The following is a 26,844-nucleotide window of genomic DNA, read 5'->3' as shown; positions in this document are numbered from 1 at the left end:
TCATTTATTAACTTTCATCACCAAGAAAAAAAAGCCCAGTTTTTTTAAATCCCAGGACAACAGGAAAAACATATTTGAGGTCTAACTTTTCAGCATTTCAATCACATGCATGTAAAATCACTGACACTGTGCTCTTCCCACCTGAGGCACTAAGTGATAACCACTAATAGTGGAATAGGCAGGATATGCAAGCACTAAAGTTAATGAATGATCTGCTGTCCCCATAAGTATATTTTCAATGTACAAGTGAATAGTTTCAGATGTTATGTTATATAAGTACAATTAATAATTTAATTTATATTACCAAGCTATTTTAAAAATAGGACATTCAAACTGAATGTGAAAATAATCAACAGAGCTCAACAGATGTTTAATTTAAATTTAGCACACAGTTGTGTATTAAGTAAAAAGTCATATTTGCCATACATTATTTTCTGAAGATGCACAGAGATGATTTCAAGTGAGTCCAGAGAATCTAACTGTAATCATGTTCCAACCTGCTTCAGTAGATTATTCCATTTTCTCTTGACATGGTTGTGATGAAATAGATCTATCTATTCCTTTTGTCCTTCAAAAGAAAAGAAATCTAGAGGAGCTCAAATGGGATCGGTCTTGACTTTAAGTTGGCAAGTTACAGAGAATCTGCAGACATCATTCATTCATTCAGTGGTAGTTTCAAGTACCAAATTCCACTCTTAAGATTTGTAGATGGTAAAAATGAGTTTCTGGAGATGAGCCTGGATAAAATCTGCAGAGTTTAATTCACAGTATTTACTTTGCAAGGTACTGTAACTGCATCCTACAGATCTTAAAATTCCAGAATGCTGCTATTGAAGAAGCTCATTTTAGTAACTATAAGAAGCCAAATAGAGCAAGAGATAACTCCATTTAAAATAAACCATCCCAAATCATGAGAACAGAAGATGTTCTTTGTTTAGGAACATTCTAGGCATCTAAATATGTGTGCCTACATGTATGTGTGTGTATGCATATACAACTCATGAGGTGAGGTCTCTGACAAGTTACATTGCATTCTGCTGGTATTGCAAGTTCGCATAGTGCCTTAGGTTATTTTTTAATTGAATTCCTCTATTTATACATGAACAGTATTAAAGAAATCCCAGAGGAGTGCACTGTTTGATACTGGATGATTTTGTTCAGTGCCACGTCATTTTAATTTATATCGAAGGAGAACTTGTTGGAAGCAGGTTGCAGTTGCTTAAGCTTTAAATGTCAAGTAGGGCCAAGGAGGGGGGTGATGTTTAGTTAATGTAAAAGACACTTTCCTAAGTAGAATTAAAGAGCATAATTTGTCAGCTAGACTATTTAAGTAAAATGGAGTGTCCTTTTCAGCTCACAGCCTATTAAGGGGGGGAAAAAACCCTCTTGATTTCAATTGCATTTCTGTAGAGTGCTGCAAGCCTCTAAATATACTCTGTAAGAGATTGAAAATTCTTATCTTCTGACCTGTATTGCACCTCCATGGAGTAAAATTATAGGAAACAAAAAGAAAGGAAATTATTTGGAACAACACTAAGTAAGCCATGTATTACGGTTAATAAAGAATTGAACAGCTGTTTAACTGAGTTTGCTTTTCTGAAGTTGGATTGTTGATTGCAGTCTGAATGAAAATAACCCAATTTGCAGTAAAGAAGTGACAAACTTGAAACACCCTGAAAAGAAAATCCTTGGAGTCACACAATTTTCTCTTAATTAGAATCATAAAATAGTGAAAAATAGCTTAAATATGAACAACAATAATGATAATTATAAAGCCTCATTACAGAATCATTTTTAGACCTAGGATTTCAAAATGCTGTAGAAAGGGATATATTTCAATGCACTGTATAGTGTGGCAAAGAATAAAACCTTGTCTCCCAAGTCTTTTTGACTTTGCTGCCTCCTTCCTCTTCCTGTCATATTTCTTCTCAGGGAATGGAGAAAAAGGAATATGACTGAAATATTTAGTCAAAAGCAAAAAGTAAAATAAATGCAGGACATTACATCTATTTCAATACATCTGTGCAAAGGGGAAAATCAGAGTTCTCATTCTTTTTGCAGGAACTCAAGGACAGAAATGTGCAGTATGTATTTAGTGAGGTTGATTTGTCCAAGGTGCAGCTCAGTCACTGCACATAGCCTTTTTCTGCTGATCTATCCATATCGTCTCAGGCATAGATAAAAATTTCCCTGAATGGCTTCAACTCGCTTAGATATCCCAGAATATATGCTCTCAGTTTTCAAATTCTAGCTATATAAGACTTTCCAGTGGAGAAAAGGGTAAAATTTAGATAAACACAGATATAACTATGTGACATGCAGCCATTTTCACTAACAGAATTTAACAATCTTCCTATGCATGACAGTCATTACCAAGCCTCAAAATCCTCTTGACAGAACGTGGGGAGAAACTAGAATGCAGATATTTAAGGGTTTTTCTTATTTTGCTAGTCCATTCATTGCTATTCTCCCAACCTCACTTGTTCACAAAGCAAGAAGGATTTTAACTTCAGCATTACAAGGGTGGCTTAAAAAAAACCCAAAACTCTAACAGTAAGTTTATCTAGATATTACTTAAAGCTAACATTTTAAACAACAGTTGCATTCAAACAGGAGACAAACCACACAGATACCCTAATTTTATTAGAGTTAACACCCATAGGTCTAACACTTCTCAGAACTTAATGGGGCACTTCACAGTCCTTGGGCCCCCTCCACACCAAGTTCCAACAACTTTATATATTCCACCAACGTATGTTCTTCCTTCAGGCTGTTTTACTCCCACTTGTACTGCTTTCAGAGAAGGAGGGAGAGAGAGAGATAAAAAAGAAGGCCTGTATGGTCAAACTTTTCTGCTTGGTTCCTTCAGAGACGATTAGGGCAGCTGCCCCTTTTATGTCCTTCGGCTAACCTTAAAACAGCTCGATGCTCTTCTTCGTCCCCAGGTTTCTGCAAGGAGTTCCCTCCTGAAACAGTATAAAATGTGACAGAAAGCTACTTTTGAGTTTTCACAGAGTAGGAAGAATCACTGGCTGGAGTGTGTCCCATTATTTCTGATCTCAGAAATCCAGATGAATGCAACAAACTGTGTCTGTGTGCTCTCACCTACAAGACTTGGGATTCCTTGAACTCATTGGCTTTATCAACAATATAACTTAGGAGAAAAATTTTCCCTCTAGTTCTAAATTCAGAATGTCTCTGAAGGAAAACACATACTTCTGAAGTCAATTTCTTTGATTAAAAAAAAAAAGTCTTACTTGTAACACTGTTAATTTGGAGTGTTAAAGTCAGTAGGTTTTTGCTCCCTCTAAAATAAATTTTAAAAAAAATTAAAATTTAAAAAGACCAGGAGATACAGTTTAGGTGTGAAGTAGGTCTTTGAAGATTTCAGTGTCCTGTTGTCTGCTGTGGAAGATTGATCCTGGACGGATGCCAGATACTCACCAAGGTTGCTCTATCACTGCCCTCCTCAACTGGACAAGGGAGAGAAAATAAAACACAGGTCAAGATAAGGAAAGAGAAATAGCTCAGTAATTGCTGTCATTGGTACAACCAGATATTAAAACACCTTCCCCACATCCATCCCTTCTTCCCAGGCTCAGCTTCACTCCCAAATTCTCTAACTCCTCCTCACAGCAGCACAGGCACTCAGGGAATGGGAGCTGTGGTCAGTTCACCACATGTGGTCTGTGCTGCTCCTTCCTCCTCATGGGGAGGACTCCTCACCCTCTTGTGCTGCTTCAGCATGGGGTCCCTCCCGCAGGAAACAATCCTCCATGAACCTCTGCAGTGTGAGTCCCTCCTACAGGCTGCAGATCTTCATGAACTTCTCCAGCATGGGTCTTTTCTGCAGGCTGCAGCCTTTCAAGAACAGACTGCTCTGACACGGGCCCTAGGTCCTGAGAGCACTCCTGCTCCAGCATGGGCTTCTCTCTCCATGGGGCAACAATGCAAGCTCCGCACAGGGTCACAGAAGCCTTGGGACATCCCCCTGCTCCACCACGAAGTCTTCCACAGGGGAATCTCTGCTCTGGTACGTGGTACATATCCTCGCCCTCCTTCTTCACTGACCTAGGCGTCTGCAGAGCTGCTGCCCTCACACATTCTCACTCCTGTCTTCCCATTGCTGCTGTGCAGGAGTTATTTCTTGTTCTTAAACCTGTCATCCCAGAGGCACTACCAATACAGTGATGGGCTCAGCCTTGACCAGCAGCAGGTCAGTCCTGGAGCCAGCTGGAACTGGCTATGTTTGGACACAGGGAAAGCCTCTGGCAGCTTTTCACAGCAGCCACCCCTGCTGCTCCCCACTACCAAAAAACCTTGCCACACAAAGTCATCACATCTGTTAAAATTAGCAGTCTGTTAAGGAAAACTGCTAAAAACAACATACCCAACTTTAACAAAAGTTCCTTATAAAGGCTGTATACTAAAAGAGAAGCATGGAATATTTTAGTGTAGATAAAATTTTTGAAACTGTACAGACCTTAATTTGGCATCACACTTGTCAACAGCTCTGCTGCTTGCATAGTGCTGGTATTCATATTCTCTTTCAAAGCTGAAGATATAAAACCTCTTTTTTGATGGCTTTCTAGAAAATGCAGTCTTACAGTTCTGGTAATAACGAAAGCCTGCCAGCAAAATCCCTGTAATGATCATCATCAACACACTTTTAAGAAAGTCAAACTACTTTGGTAATTCTCTCATCAATTTCAGTAAATGTTCACTTTAGAACATAATGTATTTTATAATTATACAGTTAGAAATATGAGCATATTGATTTGTGTGGAGAATTGAAATGTTGCCCTTCACCAATTTTTAGCTTCATCATTGCTGAAACTGCTCCTGATGTTCTTGTGATTCTTACTTTTTTGCACATATGTCAATTTTAAACCTTCAAAACATTTTTAATTTTTTTTAAATGTCAAGAATCCTAAAAGAAAAAAAAATATACTCAGATTGTACTAATTTGAGTTTCAAGGTAAAAATTAATTTTCTTCTTCAATAGGTCATCAAGCTGTAGCTTGATATTTTTACAGAGAAAGATCTCTCATTGCTATAAAGCATTTTGTTCTGTATGGTGTTTCGATAGTTGATTGGACTTTCCATTTCTCCCAACCCCTTACCCCAGGAAAATTGAAATTTTACTGAAGTTGGAGGAATAAACAAAAATCAAAAAGGTAGTATTTTTTTTTAATTACTTTAGCTAGATGTCAGAATTATTCCACCAAGGGGATGGCTTTTTATATGAGTATAGAATTCCTTTATATGATCCCTGGCACACTTTATTTTCCTATATGCAGTCTGGAGTCAAAAGTGACTTGGCTTCCTGGAATTGTGTATTAAGTTTCCTGGTTTCAACCTGTAGACACTATTTGCATAAACCCAGTCTTTGTGAGCATTTCCACTACTTCTCTTATTCAGACATGCTTTCAGGAGCATGAAGTTTAAAACTCAAATAAGCATGAAGAAAAATCTGTTCTAGAGATGGATTAACTATGAGCAGCCTGCAGAGCCTGCTCAGAGGTGAGATGAGGCTGTTTACCACTTCTGCCTTGACTCAGACCTCCGATGCAAATGTAAGCAATAGCTTTTCCCAGTTGTGAGCAAAATTCCCATTTCAAAGTCACAGCAACATGATAAACAGATTTATTGGTTTTAAATGCAATTACTATGATGATGAAACACATACAAAATCAGTGTTATCAGAGAAATTATTTAAAATTGCTACTTATGGCAAAATAAATACTAAATAAATGCTTTGTTAAGTTCACAATCATTGTCAACTTTTTCTTTCCTTTTTCTTTTAACCCTAGCTGCCTTACCAGTGCAGAAACCTATCTCCTTCTTTCTGAAACTTGTAGCTCTTCTGTCCTGTTCACTACTTTTCACTGCCTTTCCCCATTTGCAAATTTTCACCTCCATTGGATCAGTTAAAAATGGCTCTAGGAAAAAAAAAGCTTTATCTCACATCATTCATTTTACAGACCAGCCTCCCAGCTGATTGCTTCTCCCCAGTAAAGGATAATGTAGGAGCATAGTCTAAGCTGCCTTTCCTACCACAGACTGTGCTCCATACTCATTATTTCTCATTTTTTCAGCAGCTATCCTTAGTATATAATATTATGCTATCTATCATGTGTCTGAACCTATTTTTGTTACTTCTTGCTTCCTTGCACTGGTTTAGGAAATTATATATTGTGGTATTTTTTTTTTTGTATAATCATGTTTCAGTAATGAATCTGAGTCGTATATGCTACAACTATGAAATTTCAGTAAATTCCAGGGAAACCTTTTCATTTTTCAAGTCTAATAAAGTCTAATTTAAACTTTTCTGTTCTGATCTGTTAAGATCCTTACAATCTAAGGGATTTTTATTTTTTTACCATTTTTAACTCAGAAAGCCAGTGGCATACATTGCAAAGTTGCATTATACTAGTGTCTAAGGTGAAGTGTAGCGACAATTTTGGATAGAATATCCATCACTGATTTTATACTCCTAACAGTACAATCCAAGAAACATGTTTTTCTTCAGCACTACAACTGCAGTATACTGAGGAACAGACAGATTTTTCACACAATAAGTCCCAAACTTTTTCTGTTTCTTGGCCAGAAATCTGTGACATCTTTCCTTTTGTGCATACATTGATTTTTCATTTGCATTTTTGATTTATTATCATACACTTGTCAGCCGACCTACCATCTAAATCTTTCTGCATTGTTTCTAATTATATTACAGTTATAAAAAAGAAATGTTTTCCTTGTGTCTTTTTATCCTAAATTCGACTAGAGAATAATAAATTGTCTTCTTATTATAGAAATAAAAAAGGTCTACATTATGTCCATGCATTATTGGGGAAAATAAAAGAGACAGCAGGAAGCAATAAAGATGTATAATCCAATTCTACATTCTGGAAAGAAAAGGGTCTAATATCACTTATGTTGTCAGAAGTAATGTTTCTGGGAAGGGTAGGGATGGGTTACGATTACCATCTATCATTCCCCTGTAAGAGTTAGTCCACAGAGTAGCTTTCAGGCCAAATTGTTTTCAAATTTACATTGGAAGCCCATCTCACCATACCACTTCACACCATATCATACCTTTTTACTAACTGTGGTTGTTTCAAATATTGAGCATTTAGCAAAGTATCTCTTTATCTATGTTACACATCATATTTTGCTTTGCTTATTAGAAAATATCAGGAAATTAATTTACAACAACAGATACCTATTTGACCTCACTAGTTAAGGTGTATTACTTAGAGGATACACACGTTTTGGCTTGTCAGACTCATGAAATCTGCCAAGCAAATACTTCCTCTTGCATCATATCAGAGAAAAAGATATCTCCTGGTACCTGAGGAAAGGTGTGGATATTCCCCTTTCTTTCGGGGAAAGTCCTAAAGATGAGGCCATAGTCAAATCTCTATTCATAGAAGAGATTCAGACATTTCCAGAAGGTTGAAGCAGCCTTTATGTAAAAGTTAATTTCAGAGCTAGTGTCTGTACAAAGATAACCTGGATGGAGAAGAAATAATGACAACAAATTGATGCTGCAACAAAAAACGTTCAATTTGGGGGCAATATAATCTAATCAAATCTAATAATCATATTGATTAGTTAGGCAATTTAAAAGCATATGGAGGCACAAAGGAAGAAGAAACAGGTGATGACAGACAAGAACTTCAAGATCTGAAAGACAAGGACCACCACTTGTCTGGTGGGCTTGCCAGCCCCTGGCAGGGAAAAAAAACAGGATATAGAGTTTAAGAGTTTCAAAGAGAGGAACAGAAAACCAGAGATGATACAGATACAGCAGTATCCAAAAATGAAAAAAATGCCTAAAGTATTAAGAAATAATAGAAGGATCTAGACTTTGTAGCAATTAGTGAGACTTGACAGGACTTGGTCAGTTTTAGTTACTAGTAGTAGGTGCTAAGTGAATGCAATTCATCCTATATTCTTTGCTAAAGAAGTGGTACAAGGAGTTACATAGTCCATTTCTGCTTTAATATCTCCTAGTAAGATAAACTAGTAATTTCACTTCACTGTGAGGATTCAGACTCCCAAAGGGGACCTACAAGAAACCCAGAGAGGGACTTCCAATCCTTCCAAAGTTATTATGCCATATAAGAAAATTGCATATAGTTATAGGAGAAAGGGTGATGCCTTTAAACTGAAAATGGGTAGATTTAGATTAAATATTGGGAAGAGATTCTTCACTGTGGGAGTGCTGAGCCAGTGGAACCAGTTGCCCAAAGAAATATTGCATTCTCCATCCCTTGAGGTATTCGAGGCTGGTTTGGGTGGGCCTTTGAGCAACCTGGTCTTGTTGAAGATCTCCTGCCTATTGCAGGTGGGTTGGAACCCGATGGCTTTTAAAGTCGCTTTCAACCCAAGTTATCTTATGATTCTATGATGATTTCCTCTCTCATCTGCTTCAGCTTCTAGAGGGTGGACAGAAAATGTGCCTTTAATCAGCAAGGCTAGTTGAACAAAATGTCTTCCCTCAATCAGCTCAGGCTGACTGAAAGCTAGTAACACTCACTATGTTGTTCCCGTTCTGGATTACAAGAGCCTGCCATTCAAAAAGGGTTACTCTTTTTCCCATTTACTCTTTGTGGCAAAATTGCAATGAATTTATTTCAGACTTTAAAATTATGTCTCAAATATATAACGACAAAAAATAATATATTTTGAATTATCTTTATGTGAGTTCTGGTGTCAGGGCTTGCCCAGAAATATGCCAAGGACCTGACCTGATGTAGTTCTTACTGAACTGTTAATTGAAGTTGCATTAAACCCATAATATTCCCCTCTGAAAACTGTGTTTATATCTCAAAACCAGATTAAGTTATAAGAAAAAAACTAAAAACAAAAACTCGTGCAGAAAAAGAGCATGTCTCCTGATGGAGGGATACCATATTGTGCTTGGCAAAGATGGTTGCTGCAAACAGCAGTAGTCCTGCATGACCTGTATGGAAATGAATTTTATTTCAGTACACTGCATTAGAGATCCACAGTTCAACTTTGCCATTATAATTTTTCATACAATTATGCATGGGACCTATCTTGCTAAAGATTCTATCTCTCTTTTACTGCCTCTGGCTGTCATCTGGAAGAAAGTTCTCAATCATAATGTAAAAGACTTTCCAAACCCAGAAGTTAATAGCCAAAGCAATAACTGCTATTTATGCATTCTACTCCCCAAAACCTCTGAAGCATCAGCAACATCTACAAATTCAGAAAGGCATATGCCAAAGCATGTGCTAAGAGTAGCTTACTGGCAGCAGCATGATGATGGATTTGGGATCATTTCACCTTAAGAATCAGACTTTTCCAGATTTTTCAAGTGGTTTTATTTGACTGATTTTACAGTAGCTTGCTTCAAAATAAATTTGGTGGTTAGGTACCTGTCCTAAAACAAGCTTCTAAGTCATAGAATATTGTGGCAACTTTTTGTACTGTGCCACAGAAAACTTAAAAGTTGGTGTAAATAGAGGGACTGGCAGACACTCTCATTCTAGTCTGGTTTAAAATAATTAGGGAAGGGTTGCAGCAAAACTAAACTAGATGTGAAAATATGGATTTTTCTGACTGCTCCATTTTCTGATGTGTCCCTTTCAGCACACCCTTCTAAGAGACAAAACATTCCTATATGATGTGAGATCTTTCGACTAGAATGCATAATTTATCTATGCAATTTCTACTTCAGAATCTATTGTTTTGTAGAAGTCGCTGGTTCAAATATTTTTTTTAAATCCTTCTCAAATTATCTGCTGCATTTCAGGGTTAACCCTCAGAGTACTCTGCCATTCATATTCCACTGCAAATCAACGACTGATGCTCATTTGTGATTCCTGCCAAATCGCTACACTCTGCTCAGACTGAATAGCTCAAGACCCTAATATGGTGACAGCTTCTGGGAATGTCATTCTGTAAAATGAATAGCTGGATAGTATTCTATCAGCTAACAGCACACAGTCTTATGAGATCTTATTTGAATATAGGTGGTGATAGCACATTTCCTTGTAACCCATATGTACTTCACAATATGCTGAGTTTGTTCCCATTGCAATTATAGCTGCTCGCATTTCTGAAAGTTCACACAAATTCTGTCAGGATCAGGGTCAAACTTCAAAATTAAGCAGTCAAATGAAATTGCGAGTTCTTTTTCTTTTTTTAATTTGTTATCGTCTAACCTAGCAAATGCTTTTGTCCATAATAAATAATGATAGTTTAGGAAACTAGAATATGCCTAAACCCAAGTCAGTGAGTTAGAGCACTTTCTAACATAGGCAAGAAAACAATGTGTACAATAACAGACACAAAATCATGCTTTTCATAAACCAATCAATATTCAGATTAGAATTTGTTAAATTTTTTACCACCACTATTTTTGCTGAAATTCTCTTCCACACTTCACTGCCTTACAGTGCATCTCTCTCAGGCACTACAGCTCCTTTTATCTTTTTTTGTTTGTTTGTTTTAAAGATAAACAGCACCTCTCATTATATGTTGCTTAAAACATGGATTATTTACAAGGAATATTCACTCACTCCCATTCCCTGCTCTACAATCGAAAGAAACCAATTTAGTTTGATGCTGAAAGATAGGAATCTCTTACAGGGTCTGGTATCTTTCTCCACTTCCTTTCAGAAAACATGTGATCAGGCCTCCATCTACAATGATACTTGCTCTATATACCTAGCATGGAACAATTTATAGAACAGCCAAACCAGTATTTTGTCTTCCAGCCTGCAGTAGTAGCTTAAGTTGACTCCCTTAAGAGGGAGAAATTTGGGTCTTTTCCAATAGCTGATCAATGACATCAGTGGTACATATCAGTGAGGATGGTCTGCATCGTCAAGCCTGGCCACAGGGAAAAAGGAATAAGGAAAGATGAGTGTAAATGTTACAGTCTGTGCTAAACTTCAGAAAGTAGAGAAAAATTGGGACATTCTGCCACCTTTCTTAAATTGAGTTACAAATTGTACTGACACATGAGGCCACAAAATGTAAACCAAACCACAGAAATGACCCAGGCAGAAAGAAACCAAAATGACACCATCCCCCCAACACTGACTCCTGTCCCACACACTCAGCCCTGGAGGGTGTGGGCAGTGACACAGGGAGCAGCCAGGAGCTGGAGGGGTAGTTACAAACAAATACAGTAAGAGAAAAAGTAATTGCAGAGAGTTTTTATTAATCCTCAGAGTCATTTGTATTGCTACAAGTATTTTATTATTGATTTTCAGCAATATTTTCAACTGTTGGGGAAGGCAATTAGTTTGGGCTTTTTTAAACAATGCAAGTTTTGAAAAAGGAGCATCAAAGTTGAAAAGCTGAGAGTATTATCTCATTAATTTGGTTAATTTTTTGGGGAAAGGGTCAGTGCTTAAGCAGGTACACAGCACCCTGTCAAGCAGCAGGTGAGTATTGGTGACACTGAGCATTAGATACTGTCCTACAAATGTATTTTGTGGCAACAAAGGGAAAGTTACTGAAAAAGCATCATTCAAAGACGTAGAAGTAGAGTGCTTGAAATACACTGGCTTTAGGCAAGTCCTTTCATGTACATTTAAATTATCTATGGACTCAAGTAGAGTCTCCAGAGGGGGCTTGCAGGTTTTGCAGTCAATGTTCAAGCCCTGTTTTAACACTGTGAACAAGAACTAGAACAGGCCTGAATGTGGGGTTATCAACCAAGTGTAATAAACAATGTCATTGCTCCCTGCAGTGAGCAGATAGCCCTCCTCCTGCATCCTGACTCCCTGTCTGTACTTAAAAGAGCAATGCAGAGCAGGAAGCTAACCCAGGTGCCAGGAGCCAGCCTCAGGAGATGATGTTTTCTCTCCATTCCTTTCTCTAACCTACTGGCTTAGGCACCTATGACTATCCCAGAATAAAACTCTCCCATTCCCCATAGAGAAGTCATTTGAGAATTTTCCCTGTACTCAAGTTCAAATTTGTGTTGAGATTATTAATGAAAATTTTACATTATATCAGTTGCAAGACTGATCTTGGAGGAATTTCATTAATATTTCCCCTTTAACAAAATCCATTATCATTTCTGCTTTAGCTGATCTCTCACTTCCTTATAATTCCTGTCCAATTCTATGTCTTCAGTGGTTTAACTACTAATTGCCTGGGTAACACTGTGGTAGATTTATTTCTCTAAAATTATTCAAAGACAATGGGTTAACCAGACCTACTGAACTTCTGGGGAGCTCTGTGTTTCATTTTAGCTATTTCTATGAGAAGTTCTTGTTTTCTGTTGTGCTGAAGTACATTCAGTTATTATTTTCTCCAAGAAACTTAGCAAAGCTTGCAGTTTAGTGAGATCAAACCAATAGTTCTGTAGTGACACGACACATTTTTGCCCATTCCCTTCACGGAAATTTAAGTGCATTCTTATTTTGAGTTCGAGGTTCAGTGTAATCCAATGTACAAAGCACAGAAAACGCTATCCACCTTTTTGAGCATACAGGTTGCATTTGCACCAATAATAGGGTCAACCTTGAAGTTACCCTATGCTTTGTGTCAGTCAAGGAGTCAAGGACTCAAATTTCTCAGGTTAATGGTCAGAAGTACCAAGCAAGAAATATCTTGTAGGTATAGTCTGTTCACCTTGACAACTCAGTTTAAACTTGATAATTCTCTGTATCTATGTCTTTGTTCAGAGAACAAAATAAGAGTTCACAAACCATGTATGTTACTGTAAAAGAAAATTTTAAGTGGAGGATAGCTATATTTTGCCAACAGATTTCAGCACAAGAGCACTAAAAATGAAGTCATTTGCTGGGAGTGTGTCAGTGTAACAGTGAAGCATGTTGTTACACCCTCCATCTCCATAGTTTACTGACCGGTAAAACCTGGAGTCTTTTGCTGTGTCCTTGTTCCATCCAGGTTGCCTCATCCTGCAGTTCTGCCACACTTGCAGAAATGGTGATGTTTACATTCTTCCCTCACTCTAACCCTGCTCCTTTCGTTGGCAGATCTCTCGGCTTCACAGGGTACAAGGCAGTCAGCACCATCTCCACCACACATAAAAACCTTAAACACCAGCCCTTTCTCAAACACCCTTTGCTACTACATGAAGGACAGAGCAGCTTGAAAAGACCCTGCATTACAGAAAATAATAGAACTGCATTAGAGAGAGGCTGCTCTATGAGTGTGGTTAATACAACTCAGGTAAAACAAGCATGAATGACAGCTAGGACACGGATGAAGAAGGAGGCTCGGGTAACCTAGAAAGGACTATGTCAGTAAAGACAGACCTGCAATGGCAACTTGCTCAGCAACAGGAACTCCTGATACAGTTGTAAAAGTTATTCCAGGACATGCTACTGTTTTACAAGTACCCTGCCAGTGCATCAGGAATATTTTTACAGAAATAAGAACTTTTAAATCATTTGGCTGGGTAGTCAAACTTAAAAAAGCAGAGATAATTAAATATGCCAAAATAATGTAACAAGAAACAGAATTTGTACTTTTGTCAAAAAATAGCTAACAACTTCAACATCTATGTAGGAATAAAATAAGATTCAGATGGGAACCTAAACTGGCACTTCTTATCTTCTGAGTGCTTGACTTGACAATACTACAGGTTGCGAATGAATAATGTCCTTGGTTTGTTTTAACAACACTACAGCCACAGATAACACACCAGACTTAAGACTCAGCAGCAGGGGAAGAAGTTGGGTTATCACTTCATTTTACATTTTCATAGACAACCTTCTTAAAGTATTTGATTATGTTTGAATGCTGAAAAATACCTCAAACATGAATTTACCAACAGCCTCCACTTTCTATTTACCATTTTTAGGGAGGAATGGCTATAAAGAGGCTTTTTCTGACTACTTGAAAACAGAATTGACATAGAGATTAATACACTTGAGACATTCCATGGGACACAAATCTGTTTAATTGGTTTCTCTTGACTGTAATCATTCCATCTGAGATTTCTTTTCCACACTTGAAAAATTAGAGTTTGTAATCATCCTGCTGAACCATGCAGAAGTCCACTATTAATCTTCTACATTCTTTTTCCATTGGCTGAAAGTGCTGCTTTCTCTTTGAAGTCATAATACGAGCAAAAAAGTAAGAATATCTCTACAAAGCAATGGCTGATATGGATGACTGGCTGGACACTGTAAAAATTCCATCCTGGTAACACCACCAGCTGACTCAGAAGCTTTTGAAAGCTTCTAATCTGCTTCATTTTTGCCTTATTTAGTGCAGCATTTTTGCTTAATGATGAAATTTTGACAGGACATTGCTGTGGCATTGTTTCAATTCAGTTTATACACTGATCTAGCTATACCACGGGTCTGGCAGCTACTAAAATATACTTCATTCTCCCATATCCCCAGTGATTTTACTGCCTTCACAACATTCAGATCTTATCAGCCTCTGAATTTCATCTTCTCAGAAAAGTGAAACTTTCCTTCCTTTCCTGTTCTTTGCCACTAAACATTTCTTTTTATCATGATTTTCAAGCCTTCATCTTTAGAGCATAGAGGTCAGTGAATTTGTCATCTTTACTTCTACAGAGATACTCCTGTGCATCCGAAAACAACTACCAAATAGTTCTCAGAGGACACAACATACTAAACCCCTGCTAGAGCATTTCTTTGCAAGATTGTTATTCTATGAAACTTCTTGCATGGCATTTAGTCAATCAGATTACAATTGACTTCTCTTATCCCATCCCCATACAGAGGAAAATATTAAAGTAAAGTGGTGAAGTGAAAAATAAGAGATTATATACAAGAATCATGCATTTTTTAAATGACTTGTTAATCTGTTGGAAAAATCAAACATTTGTGGGTATTCCTGTCTGTGCAAAAGATAAATACTTTGTTGTAAATATAAACAAGCCAGTTGTAAATTTTGCTTGTCACTGCAAAGGAACAATGTATGATGTATTAACCTTTCAGCCCATAAGTATTTCTCTATGTATTGGCTCTAACTGGCACCAGCAAATATCATACTTTGTCAAGAAAAGAAATAATTTTTGCTGAATGCAATGCATGATAAGGCCAGTCAAAGGGAAATTAAGCTATAACCAATTTTTTCTTAGCAGGCCTCTTTATTAAAGTCCATTTAAAAAAAAAACTTTATAACAAATATTCATGAGAGAAATTATAGTCTAACTAGAAAGTATTCATTGAAGATGCATTTTTGCACATTCAGTGATGTTTGTACAGCTGCTTATACCTGCAATTGACATCAGGTCTTCTTGCTGATTTTCTGAGAAAATCCAGCTCAGGTAAGAAAGAAATTTTTTTCAGTCTTTCAAGACACAAAACTGCAGAAAAGTTTATTCAAGAGGGATGTTTGAAGTAGCATGCAGAAGCTGAAGCCTGTTAACAAACAATGAAATGAAGGTTTAAATCCCATAAATCTCACTCAGTTTCTTTTAATGTTTATAAACTGTTTACTGAAATAATAGTGCTTCTGTTTAACAATGAATGCAACAGTGAGATATTTCTCCTTTAGGGGAAAATTTAAAAGGTAATGCTTTTTTCCTAATAAGATTTGTACTTAGTTATGGCATAGCACTGCTCATGTTGAAGGTTTAAAGCTGAGTAACACTGAGATTTTATTAATATTAAGTGACAGTCTGCCCAGTAGAAAGGATGGAATTGATGGATAGTCATGCTTTTTTACACCACTTATTCAGTGACTCCATTATCTCTGTGAGCACAGAATAAGGCTGTCTGTTAGGCACACATAAGAAGCCCAAGTTTTTTTCAGCACCAAAAGGGATCCTACAGTAATTTCATTCTGTACACTCAGTCCTCATTTCTCACATCAGAGGCCTTTTAGGCATAGAAGTAATCGGGTTTGTTGTGTTTTTTTTAAAGTCAGATTAATTCCCTAATTCCCAATTCACCTAACATGAACAAAGACTTGCGCTGACACAGCACAAAGGAGGGAGGTGCTGCAGGAGGGAAGGAAGAAAAATAAAAGTCAACAGGCACTGAGACATAGCACTTTGTACCGTGAAACTACTGCTCGAATCAGGAGCAGCTTAATTTCTCCAGAGTAGGGAATGAGCAGCAGCTGTAATTACTGCTGTAAGTACAAACACTCCCTCACTCCCCTGCCTTGGAGAGCCTGAGCTGCTGCTGGCCATTTAAGACAATTCACAGCTCCCTTGCCAGAGTAAACAGTTATATCCAACAACGCCTCTCACTTCTCCCTTTTTAAGAGGGGTTTGTTTTTAACACACATCATTCCAGTGCTCTGCTTTCCATCAGGGCCTTGCAAAGGCAGTGACAGAACTAAATGGACTGCAAACTGTAGAGCAGGCATAGAAAAGCCTCTAGTTAAAACATGGCCCACAGGCTGGTGTAGCTACAGGCACTAAATGGAGGATGGTGGCTGCTGGAGCAAGCATCTCAAACCTACATTCCCAGCCTTTTTTCACTTGTGGTCAGAAAATCTTTCTTATTTTTATTTAAATATTTCTGTTTTCAGAATTAAGCACATTTGATTTCCTCACACTCTGGGCTTTACTTGACTTGTAAGATTTTAAAGAGGATTTTTCAAGGACAGACCTGGTTCCTCTCCAAGAGAAGAGGGGAAATCTGCTGGGCAAACAGAAATGTTTCCCAAGGGTACACACCTTCTCAAATACATTTGGTCATATGCCTCCTGTAAACTAGTTCAGAGCACTAGTGTTCTCATTTCTTCCTAGCTTACTTTTAAGTTTTCTATCCAAGCCTCAACAACACTGATCAAAACAGGTAAAATATTATTCTAAACTATGCAAGAGAGCATAAGTTTTACTTACTGCACTTCTAAAGCCTGTACCAAAAAAATCCTACTTGCTATTGACCAAGTGGAAATTTCCACTCATGTCGTAGTTTGCTAAAACATCTGATCATTTTTGGTTTGAGCAAACACTTTTCATGCTCTAGGACTAGAATGAGGCATATTTTCTCCATTTGTATCTGAAAGGCTAATTCATTAGCACATTACGCCTACATCAAAACATTCATCCTCAGAGGTGCTAAAAACTCATCTGTCAGTTTTCTAGAACTTTAGTTCTATATTATCTTTTCCCATATTACAAGAAAATTTTCTTTCGTGCCAAAAAATATATCTGTGTTTAGCTGAATTTTCAGAAACCAACATATCCCCCTCTCTGCATCTTAACTATGTCTTAATTCTTAAATGGATGGATTTGGATGACCCTTCAGCTTGTAATTTCACTGATGCCAATGTAGTTACAGTGCCTTGGCACTGACGTGCAAGTCTCTTTTCATACACTGGTCAACACATAAAGGACATAAGGATAATTATTTCAAAAGAGAAAACATAGATATGGCTGGAGGGGGGCACAGAGGCAACTGCCCACCCACTGCTGATACTTCAGGCTCCACAAATATTTCTGCTTTCTCTCTAGAAAGCAGTTACATACTTAGCTCTCACTTACACCATTCTTTCCTTCTTCACTTTATCCTCAGATTCCAAAGGGAACAAGAAATATTCCTGAGAATGTTTCTATTCTCATTTAACCAATTAAATTCTCTAGTTGATGTGCCATACAGAGACCTACACATACTCACTTAACAGAAAAATCAGTAGCAGCATTAAATCGTGTTTCTATAAGAATAGCTAGATCGCACACAGGTTCCTAACAAAGAGGATTTTCTAAATACTTTTTTCCTAACCTTGGTTTGCTTTATCACCACTGTAAACTGCAGCAGGCTTTACAAGCCTGAAGGACAGGTGAGCAAGCAGAAAGCAGATGAAAGGCACTTTTTGAACAAGTCACTTGTGGTGGCAGCATGGCAGAGGTTGAGCTGGTTGATCTAAGAGGTTAGTCAGAGGCAGAGAAGATAAGAGCTGCTGTGGCTATCCTAGACAGGCTGTAGGACAGGCTTGTGCAGCTACTGTGCAGGAGGCAGGGAGAAAGCAGAAAAGACCAGGAATGCACCCAACACCCTCAAAATGGCAACTACAGGAAGGAAAAAGGAAAAGGACTAGAGGAAAAGAAAGCTGCAGTTGCATTCAAAGTAGTGTGGAAGTTTGAGAACAAAAGGTTTTATTTAATATAGTAATAGAGAGACAGCCATTGGGATTTGAGAACAGGAATCTTGTTTCAGTGTCAATAGAAAGGAATATTATTCTGGTAGCTTCATTTTGTAAGAACAGAAGGGGTAAGGGATTGGGGGCCTATTTGTGATAATAGATTCAGAGCTCACATCTAACGCAATTAAGTTTAATAAATAATACCAAAAGTATTTCTCCCCCCATTCAGCATAATTGTAACATATTTAGCTGCTGAAAGTATTTATTGAACCTGCCTCTTCCCCTCACTTGCCCTTATATCCACAGAGGACAAAAATCTTTTCTTTCCAATTTTCTTAAGTGAGAAAAAGTATTTGCTATTGAAGATGCTACCACCAGTATTGCTTTTCTTTAATCATGGAGAGACATTCAGCTGAACCCTTAACAATTGATTTTCACAGTGTTTACATAAAAGAGGATGTGGATACAATTCATTTCTGTGTGTTGTAAAGAAAGAGGGTTTTATTCTGCAAAATGCAGCACATTTCCATATTTATCATTGCAAGCATAGAACTGCTTAAAGGCAGCACATCTTTAATTAATTTTTACTGCAGTGTGAAAAGAATCCTAAATCATTAATCATCTTCTTTTCACCGTATACTGAAAGAAAATTTTCCTCTCTTGTTCCATACACACACATGCACACGTGGCGAGGAAATCTTGTTGAACCTGACTTTCCAACACACTAGTTACAAATTGAGCTCCTTTCAACCTCTTGATCTAAGCAGGTGTACCCAACAGAGAATAGTCCTCTGGTAATGTTGGGTTAGTTAAAGTTGCCAGTGCCCAGCCAGTAGCTTCTCCCAGAGCCTTCCTTAACCAGTTTCAACAGGAACAGATGCTAGATTGAATTTAAATATAATGTTTATTTTCCTGCTGATTCTTTCTAGTTTTCATTCACCTTCCCTAACTGGCTGACAATTTTTTCCTCAGCCCAACCATCCTCCTGTCTTCTATTATTTTGCATTGCAAGAGGGGAATAAATAACTTTCTCTTGGAGAAGGAAGTTGTATTTCTTCCACATATGTATTTTTCCCCTACATAAATGTCAGCATATAAGAAGTTACACTTAGTCTCCAGTAGGGTAGCTTACATAATTGCACCTGATCATTCAATCTGCTGCCTAAACAAAGCCTGGCAAATCAACTTATACATGCCAAACATTTTATGAATATTAACTAACCAGTCATTACTGGCCCCATCAAAAGTATGAAATAATGAAGAAGGAGAGAGAAGAAATTATGTCTCCTAAATACTTCTCCAACTCAAGATTCTAAAGATTTCCTTAGGGAACTGGTGAACTTTACAAGGTTTGACAAGTAACTGTTTGGTGGTTAAATTAAAATTTGACCCACACAAGGAATTCAGGATCACAGACAGACAGAACTGGGCGCATACACTGACATTTCGTAGTGCCAAATTATAGCATGTATAATTTTTGATCCTTAAAAGAACACCAGCCTTCTTATTAATCTGAAGGACAATCCGTAAATTTTCCTTTTTCTCTTTTTTTTTTTAAGGTTCCCAGGGTACCAAGAATGTACTAAAATTGTACTGTTCTTGACAAGCATGAGATATTAACTAACTTTAACATATATACCTCAGCATGAACAGAATCAGAAAGGAGGCATCTTTTTGCCCAAGTTATAGAAGTGTGGTCTTATGTAGGGAAGGAATTTTGTGCTGATTTTCACAGAATCGCAGAATTAACTGAGTTGGAAGAGACCCACAAGGATCATTGACTCCTAGCCCTCACAGCACTGTCCCCAGGACTCACACCATGTGCCCAAGAGTATTTTATACTTAGGGTGAACAATTTTTATGTGCTGCAGACTCACAGGCAATCTGGCTGAGGATAGCCCACATCATGAGCCAGTTGATCCACAGTTCCTACAAGACAATATGGAGAGATTCAGTTTCACATCAAAGACAGCTGAATACATTGTTCTGATGATTTTTGACAAGAGAAAATAAATCTCCTTAATGCTAACATATAAATAGTCTTCATTTTTATGTTGCAACTCAGTGCTTAGCTATATTTAAACATTTCCTAATTGCAATTTTTATTAATTCAGCATTTTCCTTACTTTTCAACCAAATTCAATATATAAATTAGTGCTAACAGATTTTTAATATCACACTGGGTAAGAATTTCTATTTTCAGGTAGCATTAGCAACTCTAGCTTTAAAATTATCTTCTGAACCACAACGGAAGATTTTGAAAACCATCTTTTGTGGAAGTTCACAATAAGTCTCTAACACACATGTTACACTCACATTTAACTTTTCAGGGTCAAATATCAGAGGAATTATTTCAGTGGTGATACACAGACTGAGACTACACAACTTTTAGCTGGCATACAGACTGTGGTAGATTTTAACTTTTCTTTCTCATCACTGTTAGTATTTGTTGTGTGTCATATCAGCATATTCAAGCAGATAGTTTCTGAAAGTTGTTGCTAAGATGAAATGCTACTCTTCTTGCTTTCTTAAGAAGAAATACATCAATAGATATGCAATGAAGAGATGAAAAAAGGTAAAATTCTCTCCAAGGGGGTGGTGTTTATCGTATAGTATTTCATATAGAGTGATGATAGTTATATATATACAACATAACATTAGTTTCTATCTATATATAACTTTCTACAAAGATTACTCTTTACAAGGTGATACACTTGTGAAGTCAGCTCATGAAAAGAGCATTTATGTGACCTTGGTACGTGAAATGGATTAGAAATATATTTAAGCACATGGTCCTTTCTCCATATATTATGACTCCATGATGGCTTTCTTCAAATAAGCAGGTTTCTGGTTTTGTTTGAAAGTGGAAAATATAAATTTTTACTTCTTTTTTTCTTTCTCCATGATGGTAGCATTCTTGTACATATGTATTTTAATATATGCATATAGAATTGTTTATTCAAAGTCCATTTTTTATCTATTTAGACTACATATTGTTCAAATAAATTACTGTAAAATTTCTGCTTTATAACAAAAATAATTCCCTATATGTGGATAGAATTAGACAAAAGTCATCTCCATTTAGTAGTTAAGGGCAGATCATTGTTTAGCTGCATTTTATTGAGATCAAAATAAGAATAGGCACATCATATGGAACCACAGATCAGATCAGCTATATATCATTTAACATAATCTTTTATGTCCAAATTCCATATCTTAAAGCCTGTACATCACTTAATTAAGTAAAGCATACAAGGTCCTGAAGATGAAAGTTCCAGGAGCTGTCTGAAATTACAGAACACAGCTTTGAAGTGTAATAGTACAAATAAGAGATCATAAACAGGAAAAAAAAATCCACTTAAATAGTGTCACAGAACAGGTCAGCTCAGCAGGAGGTATCATTTGTCTGCGAGACAATTTAAACCCTACTTGCATTGCTTATGTTCAAGCACTGATGATATAAAAGATTTCTCTGTGCCTTAGATTTCCATAGCACTTCTTACAAAACTGCCTCAAAATGAAAGAAAAGTATTTTAAAAATGCTAAATATACTTTCATGTTGGAGGCTTAAGAATAACCCATTTAGGTCTGTTGCAGCAAGTGCAGCAACTGGCACAGCAATAGCCTGGGTGTTATTCTCAGCTCTGATATTTTGCCAGTTCTCTTGACTTTTACCCAAGTTTAAATCATTTTAATGGATTCCTGAAATCCTTAATGTGGCATGTAGTAGCACTGCTTGTTATTTAGCAAAATGCAGATTTTGAAATACATTGGATTTAAAACATGTATGAGTAATAAAAAATAGTTTAATTATTTCTCTCTACTCTTGCTTTGGTGTGGGGTTTTTTTCAGAAAAACTTTTTTGCTTTTCATAAAAGAAATGCTTGAAGCTTTTGCATGATTTATTATCTACATTATACTAGCATGTAACATAAAAGATGAGAAAGACTTTCCCTTTTCCAGCCAGAATACACATAAACCATGAGAAAGGTTCAATTTAATAGAGTAACAAGAATACCAGAACAGTCAAACAACTCTTTTTTGCACATTTTGTGAATTTTAAACAGTTTGTAGATAAATATACACTTGATGAAGCATAGTCAAAGATGACTGAAATCTACTATTTTAAATGTTATAGTACATGTAGTTTACTTTTTAACCAGGATTATTATTATTTTCCCCCAGCATGAAACATAAATTTAGGGGACTGAAATATAATAACACCTATTACAAGTCGGAGTCACGGGGGTGAAGCAGAAGAACAATCTGACCAAGGAAAGAATAACTGAACTTATAAATAAGAAGATATGTCTTTCTCAACATCTCTTATAGAACAGGTATTAAAGACAGAAGATAGAAATCTCAATTATAGTTTAGAGTTCTTTCCAAAGATTGACGCCATAGGAACTAATACAGGTAAAGTGGGGGTTTTTTAGAAGTCCTCTTCAAATCTGAAAATCAAATCATGACACAAAGGACTTAATTATTTACTTTTAGTATGACAGAGGACATGTATTTTTAGTCTTGGAGATTTTAATGGGCTAGTCAGTCTGTCTCAGCCATAGCAAAGTCCCTAAGTTTATGGCAGTCGTTTTACATACCAGAAATTCATCCTCTTGATATCAGGTTATTGTCCTTACTTTAGGTCTTTTATCCATGATTGATGAAAGGAAAATTAAACTTGTGATATTCCAGGCTAGAAACACTGACACCGAAAGGGAAGAATGCATGTTTTTTCTCCCAAATCATGTCATATTTAGTCAATCAGGGCTAAAATCTTCGTGGTCTACCAATAATAAAGAAACGGCACATGTTACTGGAGAGGCTCCAAAAAGAGTCTCTGAAGACTGTCAGCCACCAGACCCAGCATTATGAAGGGGCATTAAATCTTTTCCAGTAAAAACAAGAGTGTTGTAGGTGCAGTGTCATGGGAAAGGAGCAAATAGAATACCACAAAATTTATAGAATAATCTGTCTTCCTTATCTCCGCTGCCTCTTTTTCTGATTTAAATGGGAGTTATGAGGACATGACAAATTTATGAAGGAATATAAGGGAGATACAGGAAGAAGGACTGCTGACCTCATTTCATGGATGACTTGTTTCACAGAAGGAACATCTCTCATTGTCTTAACTCGGGGCACATTAGATGATTTTGAAATAATCATACAAGAACAAGTTAAGGCTGTTTCACCAAATATGTTTCAGGAAATAACAAAAGGTACCTGAGCTAACAGCAGCAATTTTGGAGGCATAGGAAGGAGCTGCCTGAGGTGTAAAAGTCAACAGTTCCATTAAATACTAAAACAAGGGCTGCAAAAAAAAAAAAAAATATTTTCAAAGTTATTAATTATTTTTATGTTTCATCAGGAAAGAAAAACATGACCCACAAACTGTATTTCTTGCTAAAGTTAGCAACCTCTCTGATTACTGAACAGATTGATACAAAACAATTGATTATGCAGAATCTCCTCAGACTATGAAGCAATCTCAGTCTTAACCTAAAAACAGATGTAAGGAACCAGCCATCAGGTCAGCAAGTTTTAACCTGATGACCCTTTGCCCCTGCTTTCCATATCTTGCTCTGAAAACTAAAGAGCTGCCATTTTAGGAAGGAACACATCTCTTTGATACTACAATTTGCTTCAGTTGTTCCAGTCTAACATATGTGGGAATAAAGTTACAGAGGGTCTGCAAATAAAGAGGATGTTCAAGGCTTTAAAGGTAAATGAGAATGAAACAAAAGTTAATTTCTTCTTGGTTTTTTTTTCCCCTCTTTGTGGAGAGGTTGGAGGAATAAATCTGTTTTATAATCTGGAATTGGCATTACTGAATATTTGAAGTTATTTCATAAATACTTATTCTGAAAGCATGCTTACATTTCACTGACATCATGGCCTTGTTCAAAGTCTGAAGGGCTGCACTGGACAAAGATAAAGGAATTTTTTAGTGCTTATTATTTATGTATAAATTTTGCTGAATTAGGACCTTGAAGACACAACTGTTTCTCTAACTATTTTTCTTTCTTAACTTCTCACAACTTAATACGCTCTCATATTGTTGTTCATGTGGTCAAAAATATTTTTGCCATAGGAACATTGTGTTGAAGAGGTCGATTCAGAATTCTAAATAGGAGGTACTTTAATTATTGGTTCATGTTCACCACCAATCTATGCAGCATCTCTAAAAACTGGTTCTCTCTTTCCTTTCTTTTACATCCAGAAGCAGCTCATTACAATGTAATGTAAAACACTGAAGCAGGATTGTCTTCAAAAGGCCAGCACCCCAGCCCAGTGACTTCTCTGACAAGTCCTTTTTCAGTTCTTAACTGAATTACACAAGAGTGAGAAATACAAAGTGGCATGCATCACTGCCCTCATTTTCTATAAAACACATTTTTTTCTGATGTCAGATCTAGAGGAATTAATAGCAGAGATAACATTTCATTACTATGCCATCATATCCATAAGAATGAAATCCTAGTACTTAAACCATTCTATTTGATATTCAGCACTAATTACTTGCCAAAATGCCGATATCAGTTAATGAATTGTGCAAAATGCCAGCTCACTAAACCTAACTGATCTTTAAGATCTAATTCAGCTATGCAAAATTTCAAGTCAAGTGCTGTCATTGGAAGACTTCAAAACATATGCTACTACACGTGCTCTCTTACTATTTACTTATTACTATTCCTCGATCTTGGCATCTTTCTATGAATCCTGAGATGTCCACTTCTTTTTCATCCATTGATTGTATCATTTTTTACCAGAACATCAATACATAAAATTTAATTCTTACAGAATATTAATTCTACCTTATCCATATGAAGAATAAGAAACTATTTCCTAAGGGAATAACTGCACTTCCTGCTACACACTCACAAATGTTTTACTTAACTAAAAGTTGCTCATGCCATTGCAGAAATCTCTGAGTCAAGTTGCAAAGAAAGAAGTTTTTCAAGTCCATAACAATCCTCTGGACGAAATCTTGCCTGGGAATATAAAATTACACCTCCAGATAGCTGAACACTTTTTTTTTTTTTTTTTTAATTTCTTGCAGCAAGAAATGCATAGGCTAATGATACACCTTTTCTTTCGTAGTGAATCTTTTTACTTGCTAATTGGTTGGAGTAAATTATACATTGTATGATATCTTAACATTTTTTTATGCACAGAAGCTGATATTTTTTCTTGAAATATCACCCCCTGCATAACAAAATGTTTAAATGTCCTTAAAGCTAAGAACAAACTTAGTCCCTTTAGAGTGAACAAAACTAGTCCCTAGTTAAGATCATGCAACTGCCTAAGTACAGTGAGATATGAAGATAATGTATTTGAAGGAAATTATTTTCATTATTCATTTAGATATGCTAAAACAAATGGACATAAAAGAATCTTTCAAAAAATCATTATTTTTTAAAGATAACTTCGGACACATGTGATATCTGTACCTTTAACTCCATTATGATGCCTCGTGAATCCCAATATTTTTTATTAATGCTCCATACTTTATTTCGCATGCCATGTTTAATACAATGAACAAGAAGTTCTGTAAAAACCTGACTACTGGAAGTAGTTCTGGTGAATTCTGTAGAGGGTCTTAACGTGCAGTTCACAAGGCAGTGCAGGTGTTACCAAGCCAAATGGTGGAAAGGGGCTCTGAACCCTGACAGCCATATCTGCTCCTCCTGGTTCTGTCAGCAGCAAACAGGACAGGAGCAGCACCATCCTCACCTCACCTGGGGCTCTGTGAAAGACAGAACTATGTTCTGTGTTAACACACAGCCAAACAACTGCCCTGCTTTGCAGCACACATTGTCACAGCAGCAGAGTTCTGCCTTCAGCCCCTTGCCAGACTGGGCACAGCTGGGCTTTGACCAGAGGCGAGGTTTAGAGCCCACTGTGTATTGGCTGTGATGAGCAGCATTAAAGGAAGAGGAAAGGTGTTGGTCTTGTTAAGGAGAACATGGAATTTTCTCCTTGAAAATCAAAGCCTAAGGCATATGTCCTCAAAGGATATCACTGTGTAATAAATCCCTTCCTATCTTTTTTTCTGGTCAGATCTCAGCATGCCAAGGTATGCAGACCTTGAGAGGCTGCTGATTCCACATTCCTCAACTTACTTACGAGGAGGAAGTGCATGGAATAAAGAGACATGCAGACAATGCACCTTTCATTATTACCTCCTACTCCTCTCACAGCAAGAATCAGTGATGATGGCCCTGTGTCCACTAAATTCTGTACGTTTCTGAAGCACTAAATCTGAATCTTACCCTTTCTTCATAATTTAATAGAATTCCACATGACTTGTTGGAGGAATGTAACATAAATACATGTAAGCATTGATATGTTGCCTTTATGGAGGGAATCTCTCCTAGACATTACCCTTGGTGAGTCCAGAAAGCACTCTGTGATCACTGACTCAAAACAATTAAAAAAAAATTATGCAAACCACAACAGGTACAAGGAACAATCTTGAGGGAGATAGGTATTTTTTTAATTAACAATGGGGAAACATCACTGTTTCTAGTTGCAGTGATAAATAACAGCTTTTGTGTAAAATTTAAAATCATGAAGAATAAGAAACTGTTTTCTACCTATTAGCCAACACCTTTAAATCTTATTTTGAACAAACTGCAGAAAATTATTAGGTGACAAGTACTTCATCAATGTGTTTTTAGCTTCCATAACACTGAGCTTGCTGTCTATAAGCAACGATAATGTTCACTTTTGATTTAAACAGTGCTAGCATTTCTGCATTTACTGCAATAATACTGTGTGAGCCATAATACCATAAAG

This window comes from Cinclus cinclus, chromosome 5 (genome assembly GCF_963662255.1).
Source record: "Cinclus cinclus chromosome 5, bCinCin1.1, whole genome shotgun sequence".
NCBI classification, from domain to species: domain Eukaryota; kingdom Metazoa; phylum Chordata; class Aves; order Passeriformes; family Cinclidae; genus Cinclus; species Cinclus cinclus.
The sequence above is the reverse complement of the archived record's forward strand: the minus strand, read 5'-3'. Positions refer to the sequence as shown.